This window comes from Alosa sapidissima, chromosome 17 (genome assembly GCF_018492685.1).
Source record: "Alosa sapidissima isolate fAloSap1 chromosome 17, fAloSap1.pri, whole genome shotgun sequence".
NCBI classification, from domain to species: Eukaryota; Metazoa; Chordata; class Actinopteri; order Clupeiformes; family Clupeidae; genus Alosa; species Alosa sapidissima.
Genome location: NC_055973.1, coordinates 2,412,206 through 2,425,475, shown reverse-complemented (window position 1 = coordinate 2,425,475; position 13,270 = coordinate 2,412,206). Strand labels below are relative to the sequence as shown.

Here is a 13,270-nt window from a genome sequence, read left to right as displayed (position 1 = left end):
GCTGAAATGTACTTTGTACTTCTTCTTTAGTGGAAATTAAATATGATTTCAAGCTTATCCAAAAAACATGCATTTTCGAATTCCGGTATTTTCCGCAATACTTTTATTAATCGCACCAATGAACACGCTGTAAAGCGAAAGCGCTAACGACAAATGTGTTTTGATGTGTAATAACAGAATAAATGTTATTTCTCCTTTTTTGTACGTTTCAATACTTCAGGGACAAACAAGCTAATTGTTTTGTCCGAAGTTGTATGAGTGGTATTGCAGCGATTCTTTCCCCTGGTAATAAATTGGTAAGTTGTGTTATTATATATGTGCTTATGCCAGAAGTCGAGCAAAAACACATATAGAAAACAGAATCAGTGCCATTTTTGAAGGTTGGACAATGTCATTTCGTTATTTTAAAGTAAACATGTATTTCAGGTATCAAACTATTTGTGTAATCTCCACAATAAGTTAAAGCCCTTAGGGATGTCCTTTTTGTCTCTCTGAGGGTAAAGTTTTATACTTTTCAGTAGTGACACAATCTATCCATGATTTATGTGTTATTGATTTATTAAGATTTCAAAAACTTTTTGGAAAGAATAAAAATTGAGGGAAATTGAGTTGTTCAACCATTTTACAGTAAATCATTTAGGATTATCTTCAAAACATAATCTGGAGCAATTGTGTCAGTTAGCAGGGTTTTGATAGGCACGTTATTTATGCATAGTTGTTTTTACTTATACTTCAATAACAACAGTGTCTTTGTCTTCACAGCCTTTGAGACAACTTCTCAATAGCAAGCCTGTCAGAAATTGTTTGTCCTTTTTATGTACCCTTAGACATATTTATCTTAAAGTTTTCCTGACTGAAAAGTAAATGTGTCAATGATTAATCAATAATCAATCAATGTTTTAATGAGAACCTGAACACACACACAGCCTTATTGTGTTGAACAGATTCTCCATGCACCAGCTAGGTTTAACCATTATGCTATTTGAACATTTTACAAAGCAAAAGTGTAAATTGAAACCCTGGCCTTGTTTATAGCGAAACAGCAATGCTGATCAAAGGGGAAAATGAAAAAAGACATGTTTATACACATGCCTGTCCTCACCAGTGCCCTGAACAACCTTTTGTCATCACCTCCTAACATGTTTAACCTTTAGGAGCTGATTGGCCATTTTCTTTGGGGTTTCTTCCACGTGCCTTCACAGGCCACATCTCACTTGCTTTAATGAAGACAGGAAATCTATACATTGACACTAAAGGATTAGTCTATAGACAAAAAGCTAATTAGAGTGGTTAGAGCAGATGGAGTATCCAGCGGCGGATGAATGGATTCATGGGAATTGTCAGGATGTAGGGCCTTACTTCATTCAGCATTTGGAGAATCATTATGGAAGTAATGATTTATTGACCTTGGTTTGCTCAGATGTAAATGTGATTTGGAGGTGGTAATGATCTATCGTCATTACATTACAATCGAGTATGCTCATCGAGGATCTACTTATTGTTGGGAACTAATCTTTGTACTTACATCACCAGTCAGTGTACGTCGTACACACAAGCCTAAACATGGGGCTGTAAGACTAGTCCACCTGGTTATGGTTTAGGCTGTTCTAACAGGATAAGCTGCATGACTAAATAGTCTATCAAGGCCATTTTGCAGTAAGAAATGAGAACATAACCACACAGTATACACTCCTGACAATCATGAATTTAAAACGTCAAAATTTCATCAGGCTTACAAAGAAAGGCTGAATGGTAAATGCAAACATGTCGCTGTACAAAACCACATATTGTCTATTCATTTGCAGCAAAATGAAGCAACCGCAATGCTCTGCACAGTAAGGGGCGATTCACTGCACTATGCCGTGTGGTTTGCTAAGCATCAGTAATTGATTAGGAGAATTAGGGCTGTTTTAAGCCCTCTGCCAGTGCATCAATCTCGAATGCATTGTAGAGCAGAACAATATGGTGAGTAATGATACGACTGTATCTGGTTGAGTACAGTTGTCAGGAGGAATAAATGGTTAAATATGGCAGACACCTCATTATGGCAGAATTATGTGATTAGAATAATCATCTTTGTTCAAATAATTCGGAGGCCTGCCTCCATTCAGCCATCACTGGGGATGGTTTGTGTTCAGTTCGAAAGCTGAGAAAACATACATACATTCTCCATTCGACTCTGTTGAAGGTACTTTTCCTAAATCCTCAATGATAAGTCCCATGGCCCTACCTATGTCATACAGGAAAGTGATGCACATTAGTCAATTAATAGTCTGTTAAACGACAACAGTTCCAGTCAATTTATTTACTCAGGGTAGCAGAGCTGTGGTTCAGCCATGATTCTGCTGGGGACAGACACACAAAGGCATGCCACCCTTGTGCTTTGCCACGCATATCAGGCCACACACCACACAAAAGACAGATTTTAATATTACTTAATATACTTTGATTCCTATTCATTGTTTTGCCCGTCTGATTATTTGTCATATGCTGCCATATGACATCGATGTCATATCATATATATATATGATGTCATATTATTTGTCATAGCGATGTGAATGCATTGTTCATAAGATCATCTTCATGTGATGTTATGTGTGTGTGTGTGTGTGTGTGTGTGTGTGTGTGTGTGTGTGTGTGTCTGTATGCGTGTGTGTGTATGAGCTTCAATAACACACAAGGACATGTGCAAGTATCACTGAGCAGGAGTGAGGTAGTCGACAAACCGCACTCCCACGTCGTTGCAAACAAATAAAGGCACCCAGAGTAGATGGATGGGGGCCACGGAAGCCCTGCCTTTGAGATGAACAGTTGGAGACTGTGTGGAGGGGACACCATGGCAGCGGTGGAGCGGAGCGTTCCCAATGGAGAGGGGTCTGAATGCACCCCCATTATGAGCTTCCCTCCGCACGCCTCACCTCCTGACAGAGGCATTCAAATGAAATAAATCAGCCATTAAGATTGAGCCCTGGCAATTGAAATGTCATTAATACCCCAAAACGTCTCGGCACAGAAGTGTTGCGGCGTGACAATAGAGGACTATAGGCTCACTAATTGTGCTTGCAGAGAGGAAGGGTTTTATTTATTGTGGTAAAAACTAAGAAGAAATTGGCAAAAAAATGTAGTCTCCCCTTTTTGCTTTCTGATTTTTCGGTATGATATTACCATAGAAGGTTACGTTGGCACCATGATGGAGTCTTATGTGAAACAATATGGCCTTGCATAGTTTCTCTTTCATTATACCCAAGTGAGACCAAATTTGATTGATCTTTGCCACTCCGTACCAGGTATAATTTGGTTGATGTATGACCGGCTGGTACATTGTGATGTGAAATAGTGATTAGATATCATACACACAGAGCATGAACAAATAAACATGGATATACACACAGTCTAGACACGTTTTAAATATTTATATGTGCATTACATCATGTACCCTGCCATCAGTGATATTGAAATACAGGTGCACAAAGCTGTTTGGAACGATCGATCGTGAGGGACTGAAAATAACCTTTTTTTTTTAAAGTGTCATTCTGTCAGCTCTGGGATCTGACAAGTAAACTTGATTTGGCTTCTTGTAGAGAAGTAATTATCACAACATGCCAAGACAGGCCCAGTCTGAAACAAATGGAGGCACCTAAGAAAAGTTTGGAATTTTTGCTGGGCTACTTTTTCAGCTGTCACCAGTTATTGATATATTCATTAAAGGAACCTATTCTCTCTTTATCAATTTCTCTTTTTTTTCTTCAACTTGACAGTAGCATGCTGTCACCCTCAGTTGACAATGAATCAATTCACAATTATGATTGTTGATGGCCCATGACAGCGACTTGGAGGGAATGTCATTAGATGAACATTAAAATGATACACAGGACTGTGAGACGGCCTCCACTGCTGTTTACCCTAGTCTCCCCCTCCCCCAGAAACTGGTGTTGGAATCCACAGCCAACATTGGTCTGTTTTGGCGGGGGGGGGGGGGGTACACTACACCATACCACACTACACTACCTTTTATAATGGGCCTCTGCATTTATTCTAATGGAACTGTAATGAACCCAAAATATGCAGTAAATAAAAAGTGTGAAAATAATTGTTCTGCTAACAGGAAGGGAATTGACATTTTTGAACATATCCTTTTCGCATAAGGTTTGGCATATTTTTTAAAAAGTGTATACAGGCGGCTCATATAGGAACGCTGGATGTTATATTTCCTTTCCTATTTTCCACTGTCTTTCACAACCTATTAGTTTCTAAGGAATTTAGACAACATATTAGCATTTAGCAAATCACTCATATCAGTTATGTGGAAAGTTATGTCTTTTGGCACTTTTAAACAGCAGTACGGTTGAATTATATTCTACTTTATTTGTAAGTCCCTTCTGCCAAGTGCATGAATGTAAATGTGTTTTATCCTTTTGCGGTTGGCATGGCAAGCAGGGGGCTGTAGCTATGATCGGTAGCCATTTGAAAAAGATTAAAAAAGATAACACTGAACGCTCCCTGTGGCTCCAAACGAAAACACTCACTAGATCAGTGACCTTGTTGCCATGGCAGACTAACGTGCTAGTATTGCAGATTTGATTGCCTGCCCGCGCTGAAGTGAAAAAGAGGAGACAGACTAAATGAAAGTCCATCCATCTTAATGAAATACAATTATTTTCCACTTATTAATCATTGAGGAATCAATATGTCTCTTCACGGGCGAGTCTCGCCAACGTTTGTCATGCGGTGGTGCCGGGGTCCCGATGCATCACGCCAGGCGTTCGAGGACAGTCATGGGTTCGGTCACCTGTGTCCTTTTGGATGGGAGGCAGAGCCACAGCCGTGACCATGCACCAGACAAGGCAGCGACGAGGATTAAAAATGGAGCCGGTCAGCCGGCATCGAGATGGATAGCAACTCATTAGAGTCAACTGCTGATGCTGAAGATGCCGGTCTCCCACAGATCAATTCACTAAACACATTGTATAATGGGATGTTATTAAAGTCTAAGGGACAGTATTGACGTCGGAAAAAAAAGAAATGAATTTTCCATGAAAATGTTAAGATCCGCTCCCCTGTTATTGCATTTGTGTAACCCATTCCTGATGCATGATGCTTAGCCTGCAATGGCTTTACATAATGGAATAATGTTGCGGATCCAGTTAATGGACAGCGAGCTGGTCGATGCATTTGATTGTATAGATTTTGTGAAGAGGCACGCTGCAGATAAATCAAGGACGATTAACTTGAAACAACTGGCAAACAAAAATCTTAATCTTCTGCTCTTTTTTCATGACACGGAGAAGAACAAAGTCAAGCCAAACTGCTATTTATCAGTTTTATAGCCACCGTCTCCCCTCTCCTTGTACTTTGAACCCCAAAAGAAAAGCTTTTGGTGCCTTTTTGAAAAATTGCCACACAAGTAATGATTTCAGTGGCTCAAGCCTTTGTTTTCCCTCTCAATAAAGAGAGCGACAGGAGCGGGCCGCCGTGATGTATGGCCATTTGGTGGCGATCCACACGGCCCAGCGCATAAGCAAAGTCATGTTTCACGGCAAAGGGGCCATGCTTTACAGTCCTGCCCGCCTCTGATGAGAATATAATGTTCTACAGCGTATAAATGCTTCAGGTCAATACTTGATTTGCTCCAGCTTGTAGACCAGGCAGCCATGGGGATGGTTTGGGTGTGTGTGTGTGTGTGTGTGTGTGTGTGTGATGGGGAAGTATGCATTATGAAGCCAAAAAAGCAGGGGCCTTTACCTGGCCCTCTCCCCAGTGTCCTTAAACTATTTCAGCCTTCGTCTCGTCTCGTCGCAGCCACAGCAGCAGGCGGTGAGATGCTCCCCTTCGTGATGAAAAACAGGACAGAGGCCGGGGCTCCTGTGCTAGCGAGAAGGAGAAGCAGCAGCCCTAATGATTGGACCCCAAGAAGCTCAGGAGGGACAAACCCGCAGAAGCAGAGGAAGCCATCCACACACCACAGCACACCACACCACACCACACCACACCAGTGCACAGGGATGGAGCTGGCATAATAGGCCCTGGCGATTGGGTCGAGGTTATTTCTCATGTGCTGCCAGACCCCACAGACTCGCACACTCGCAAACCAATCAATCTCTGGCCTCAGTCCCAGCCCATCATGGGAGAGAGGGTGCACGGTGGGGACGCGGGGGACACAGAGATGTATGCAGGCTGCTGCACCACCCCACACCACATTAGAGTACCTCTCTCTCCGCAACACCAGACTTATGAAGCACAAACAGACACATCTCATGCTATCTGTAGGTGGCAAATAATCAGCATCTCAAATATTAATGTGGAAAATACAGACTTTGGTAAATATCTATCATTACCCTGCCATGTTGTCTACCACAGTAAAAATGAACCCAAAACAGCATATATTCCTCTGGCTGCATCCAAGTATATGGCAGCTTTTTTAGTACTTTTTCTTTATTTTGATACTTACACCTAGATGTCAGATCCGTCATTTTAATGCTTTCTTGAGCTCTCATACAGATACAAGCCCGCTAGCATGAAAGATTTATCAAATGTCTTTTCCACAGGGAGGTAGAGTAAAAGAGTAAAAGAACAACCTTAAAAATGGCAAATAAAAACTGTGTTAAAAACACACGACTCATGCTGTTGCCTAGCCATGGCAAAGCGCTAAGGGACTCGACTCCTGCATATGCAACTGGGACACTGTACAGCATTACGAGGTCAGATAGCTGGCCGTTTTAATGCAAAATTAATGAGTGTTCTCCCAGCAAGTTTGTCTTCCACAGGAAACAATTAATTTGTGGCCCAGTCCTATAACAGGGTTTTAGCGCTTGTAACGACGGCTAGATGAGCCGCTTAAAAGCACGACGCGGGAGTGGCCTGGGCCGTGCTAATCCGACGGAGGGGCCGCTATCCCCAGGTTGCCCGGCCACACTGACCAGATGAAAGGGTTCACCCAGATGTTTATGGCTTGTGAAAGTGGCGGGAAGCCGGCAGGGCCCGGCCGCAGACAGAAAATGAGCCCATAAAGTCTCACACAGTTTGTGCTTATGAGCATCAAGTTTGGGGCCGATGTTGATGTTGTCGTTGTGGCATTGTGGTTGTTGTTGTTGGTTATAGTGATAGTTTTTTCCCCTCCTCTTTTCTTAAGCAAATTGTAATAGAAGAGTGTTGGGACGCACTGTAGGCTACTGCATGGACTTTGTCATAAGAATTGTGTAAACAAGAGTGAAGTGAAGGTGAGGTGACAAGTGAAGTGAAGAGACTGGTCTTACACTAATATCCTTAAAGATAAGTAAAGATAAAGAACAAAATGGATGATTTTAGATATAAGACAGAAAGAAAATTCTGCTGCGTTATTTTCCACCCTGTGTCAAGAATGAGTGAAAATGGGACACAGCCTTGACTGCACGGTCACCACAAGCGAGTGACGGCGACCTTGACCCAAGTAGCCAGATGGCAGTGGCATGGACAGCATCTTTGCCGTTTACACTGTCCGCTGACCTGTGTGATCCCGAGGAGCGTGCTCATTTTGTGGCATGTTCGCACTGAGGGCCATCTGCCGTCTCTGCTACTCTCATGCAAAAACGCCCAGGCCCGGAATCCTCATGGCTCAGACAGAATGTTATTAGCCTTCCCCTGAATAAATTAAGTCGCTAGAGTTCGCTACGCCAACCGCTAATGTGAATATTTGCAGCCAGGGCTCTATATTGAGAGTCTCTGTGTGTGTATGTGTGTGTGTGTGTGTGTGCGTGTGTGCGTGTGTGTGTGTGTGTGTGTGGAGAGAGAGGGGGGGGGGGGGACTCGTGCAAATGCTGTCAAATGGTAACACTAACACATTTAATATCTGCATCGTCCTCCAAGGATTCCTGGCAATTAAAATAAAGGTGCATCCTCACCTCCCTCTCCAATTAAAGCTTAGTGCTAAATGAATCTGTGCCCTAGTGCGCTAGCCGGTGGTGCTGACCTAATCTGGCTTGAGCTAACGTCCCTCTTATTGGGTTAGCCGCCGCTGCAATGTGTCTTGTCACTTTACAGAGACAAGGCCGATACAATCTCGTGAATGGAATTAGATTGTCATTGACGTGTCAGGGGGAGTGGGAACAACAGATCGATGGCGAATTAGCCCCCCACCCCCCTCATGTTAGGTAGGGATCTTGAAAGAGATGCTGGCACCCCAGCCCATCCTGTGACTACAGCCATGGAGGGGGTTGGAAGTTGCGAGTGCCTGCACTAGCGAGCGCTGTAGCTTGGAGCTATCAGACACAGTGAAGGGTGGGTAAGACTGATTCCAATACAGCACTAATGGCCCACATCATGCCAATAAAATAAAAAATGGGCCTTTTAGCGGAGTCGATAGTGAGTAAATGAAAATTTAACCTTTCATTAAATGTGGTCATATTATTTCTCTTCTAGTTGTTTGCCGGTCTGTCTTGGTTTGGCTCTCTTTGATTGTTTACTTTATGTCCATTGTATTCATTCCTTAACAGCTTCAGACTTAGATAGTATAGAGCCTGTTGTTTCAATGTGATAGATGAATGAATTCAAACACTGCCATTCAAAGACTTTTAATACAATACTATCAAAACAATCAAAAAGTGTCAAACACACAGTTCCAGTCCAACTACAAAATGGAATTCCTATATTAAAAGAAAGTAATGTGCTTTGTTGTCATAATTCTTTTTTTTTTTAAAAGCCTCTCTAAGTCTGGACTACTCCACTGACTCCTGTTCTTTGAACTGCAGCGCAGCATTGGAGGAAGGCCTGGTGATAAATCTCAAGGCATCCTGTCTGCACGAGATGAAAAGGCTCAAGGCCCAATTTCCACTGTGGGCAACCTGCCCTTTTAATTAATTAGCACTAGCAGGAAGTGCTGGCCCACAGGGGAAGGCAGCCCCTCTGTGTACTGCCAAGGTGATAATGTCCTAAAGGTGAGAGAGGCGCACGACTGGGGCCCCCAACCCATCTGCACGGGATCTAACACTAAGTGTTTCACAAACCAGTAGCACCATACACACACAGAGAGAAACACACACACACACACACACACACACACACACAGACACACCTTACCCCCTCTGCACTGAGCTGTATTTTCCCAATAGGAGGGAGCAAGAGGCCATGTTGACTGAGAGTTAATATGAAAGCAGGTTAGTTGTAGTGGGGGGTGGGACGGGACGGGACTGTAATATATTAATAGATAATGCAATAAAAGTCAGGCATGAGAGGTTGACCTTACCAGCATTTTCCACCACAGTATCTCTTCAGAGGCTCTGAAGCTTCTTATGAAGTCACAGTAGTCACCCTGAGGTAAGAAATGCAAATAGGAAGGGGGACCTTAGTATGAGTAATACGCATCCAGCATAGTTGTGCTATTTGCATCAGATGCCCATGCCCGAGTCTGACCATAGACAGATATTAGGTGTCAGGTATTTGGGCGTCACGTGTGACCCTATCTCTTTGCGTGCATGCCAGGACTGAAAACGGGGGCCCTTCTATGTTGAAACGAGAGAGAGAGAGAAAAAAACTTTTTTCCGTTTTTCTTTTCTCCTGCTTCAAGTAATGAGCATGTGCACCTTTCCCTGCCCGGGGCCTTCATACACAATTTAGCCAGAAAGCCACAGCTGATCATGATTTAGCTTTTGACACCACGAGCCCCGAGGCTACGGCCGACTAATACAGATATCTGACTTCCAGCCCAGTGCGGAGGGAAGGCAGAGAGGGGGGAGAAAAAAGTGAGAGGCCTTTTATTGACTAAATGATAAAGAGGTTTGTAATGATAAATAACAGTCATTTTATTGTGGAATTCCCAGAAAAGACACATACTCTACGATATATAAAAGAGAAATACTAGTGGTGGCTGGCTGCTCCAGTGGTCCCTGGTGAACAACATCTGCTCAGCTACAAAATGCTGCAGTAGGAGTGGAGGTCACAAATTGCATTAGGACCCCTCACTATTAATTCTGCATAAATATGATCTGTAATGGCGTGTGGTGTCCTTCACTGGCTGTATAAGGAGACTTAAGGAGTGCCTTGCTTGTGGCTATTTCTCTGGTTCTCTCCCTCTCTTTCTCTCTACATCTTTACAGTCTTTCTCTCTTTATCTCTATCTCTCTCCCTCTCTCTCCAGATCTTGCAGTATCTTTGGGGACTGGGGAGAATATATCTGCTGTGAACACATGGGCATCTAGCAGTAATTCTAACATTTTAAGCAACAGTAGGTTGCTTATGGCTAACCATGATGTACATGGAAGAGTTTAGGACATGTCAGTGTCAGAAAGTTACAGTCAGGGTAGGATTAAACATAATATGTATCTTCAGTAATCTGATGCTTTACCTACTGTAAACAAAGATTGTTAAGGCGGAGCAAGATACTTCGTCGTAGTTCATGTCTATGGGCGCGAAATGGGGATCGAATCCTGTCTGCATAAAGAGGCGTGTCGATGACGTATTGATGAGCATACGTTGCAACCGGCCAACAGCAGCGGCATAAATAACCGGCGCACACCTGATATAAAGTCGATTTTCTCCAGACTGGAATGCTCAAAAATGCTAAAAATGTACCTGAAATGTTCAGAAGGGTTTGAGGATCATGGAAACGTGCCCGAAATTCACATTCCTAACTCTATAGAACCAAGACCTTAGCATATGTGGTAAAATTCTGAGCTATGCCCATAGACTTCAATGGAGCAGTCGCTGTCTCTGCTCTGCATAAAGGGGGATTTTGACCCCCCCCTCGTGCGATCCGGGTTCCCGGAAGTGGCTCCTGATGAAATATCTTGCTCCGCCTTAACAATCTTTGCTGTAAATACCTGCTTTCATAGCAACACATTGTCCTGCGCTCAAGTCTAGGCATGGGTGGTGTGGTTGTGCTAGCAGAGAGGCTACAGAGGTGCTCACTGATAAAGGAAAAGAAAAAAGCTAACTGTTGAATAGTGTTCAGGGCTCTCAAGTGTCACGCATTGAGCGTGACAGTCACTCATTTCAGTCTTTTGTCACGCTCTCCCGCCACACATTGTATTTCTCACGCAGAAAAACTATTTATATATTTAATATGCTGCCGCAGCGCCCAAAATGTCTCTGGCTGCGCCGCTCTCACTATGGAACCGGCAGGAATCAAGCGCGTCTCCGCTGGAGTTGAGCCTGCCACTTATCAGCCAATCGAAAATAATGAGAGGGGCTACACAATAGCCAATCAGAAAATAACTGTATTGTATCTGGGTAAGATTTAACGCAACAACCAATGAAAAACGCGTATCCTGGAATTGTTGAACGTGAATTATTGAACGTGAACCTGTTACCTACTTCCAAGTTTCGTTCACCAAGGAGCTTCCAGCATCAGTTCATGGTTTTAGCACAGAGTAAGTCATCTTTTAATGTTACAACAAATCCACAACTTGTTTGACACAATGACAACGTGACTGCTGCTATAGAGAATGTTTCCCAGCTAATTAGCATCAGTTGTTCATGACTGTCTGTAACTTAGCCAACAGTTTCACAGCCTGTTCATTGACAACACTTGCTTAGAACAAGTAGCCTTTCGTTCACACGATGACTGACATATTGTCACATTCTCATCATCTCAAATAGGCTTAATCATTTTATTAGCACTAAACAAATTAAAGTGTATTGCATAGCCTATTGTTATAGGTCACTTTTAAAATCAGGTCATATTATATAATTATATCCTGGCCATGGATGCATTAATCATTGCATCTGTATTCAAAAATGTCGGGTAAAAAGCAATTAAGCATCCTCTCATTCACCCTGAGAGGAAAGCCCCCTAAAAGGTCCAGGTTAGTGGATGCTCAGAGGTGGTGAAAAGGCCCATTATTGAATTGTCAGTGCCAAGTGTCAAATCATTTCTTTTGCAAATCTGAGCAATTATAAATTATACTTTTGCCCCATTTTGACTTAGGAGGGCATTGCTCCTACATACTTTAGCCAATAATCAAACATCTGCTCACTTTTGGAAAGCTGAGACACTGTTGGAAAACAATTAGAATAACTGTGATGTACTGTCACAAAGTTACAAAAGCTAGATTATTCTTTTATTTTTCTACCGGATAACAAGCATCTTTGAACTGACCACATTTCAGCCCTCTAGGTCTTGACTGGATATGACTTGAGTCCTAGCATTAGGTCTTATCATGCTGTGTGCAAAAGTAGATCAATATAGAATGACAACATGAGTACTTTAGACCATTATTTGCCAAGGTATGCTCATGCATTTGGTAAAATGCCCTATGAAAACTCCCCCATAGGAGTTTGGGTTATCCAAAATGCATACTGGCAATCAAATGCTTACTGCATATGAACCCCACATAAGCATAATCTTGGCCTCAAATGAAAGGTAATACTCTGAAGTTTCATGCTTGCATTTGGATTGTAGGCTACTTCAGGTTCTGATATGACTACACTAAATATGGAATAATTACAAAAAATACAAATCTTCTATTTCAATTCAATTGGTGTGTATAAGACGGGCTATATTTCTGCACAACTAATATTGGATCAACTGGTAACTGACCTGGGGCTGGTGTATGCTAGCTGGTGATGCTAGTTGCACGTGTAAATCCTCACACCCCTAACCTTAAGAACGCTTCTAACCGCTGAGTTGGAAGCCTGGGCTTTTAGCTCAGTGGTTAGAGCGCTCGACTCCCATGCCAGTGTGTGTTGACGTGGCGGGGGGGGGGGGTGATTGTCGACGGGGAATGTCACTCCTCAAAACTTGAGAGCCCTGGCCATAATCATGTAACCATCCAATGTAGGTCCTTACTCCCTAGACTTTTTAGGCTTGTGCTATTCAATGCAATAGCCTGTCTTCTTTTTAGCATCAGTTTCTGTTGCTAAATCTGTGTGTTAAAACCTGAGCAACTGTTTTGGATTTTATACACCTGGCAGAATATTACCCTCCAACACTAAAAAGAACTGTCTGCCAAAGTACAGAATTATACATTGAATTATGTCCGTTAAGGTATGATGTGCCGGAAACATCTTTGGTCCAACGCATTTCACAAGTTGGCAGGTTATAGAATATAGCCTACTCACAGCCAGGCCTGTAGTAGTAGTGGTGGTTTTACGCACGTAAACGCCGTTTACTCACCTCATGTATACTATTTATTTATGCATCTCACAACAGAGTAGCTATAGGCACCAAATAGTCTGTTACCAGCACAACACAAGCTACTAATCTACATCCAAAATCGCGCTGCATCGGCAACATTATGTGTGCATGGTCACCAATCACAGTGTCCTACAGTAGCAGCACGGAACAGAACAGTATGTGCAG

General features: G+C 42.7%; 1 long non-coding RNA gene across 1 annotated transcript; it reads right to left on the bottom strand.

Annotated features, from left to right (window-relative positions):
* Positions 1–2,789: 2,789 nt before the first annotated feature.
* LOC121688480 lies at positions 2,790–9,262 on the bottom strand. The gene is made up of 4 exons (XR_006024600.1): positions 9,218–9,262; positions 9,052–9,106; positions 5,743–5,862; positions 2,790–2,921 (listed from the first exon to the last, which is right to left on the bottom strand). It is a non-coding gene; the product is annotated as an uncharacterized LOC121688480 (long non-coding RNA).
* Positions 9,263–13,270: the final 4,008 nt, after the last annotated feature.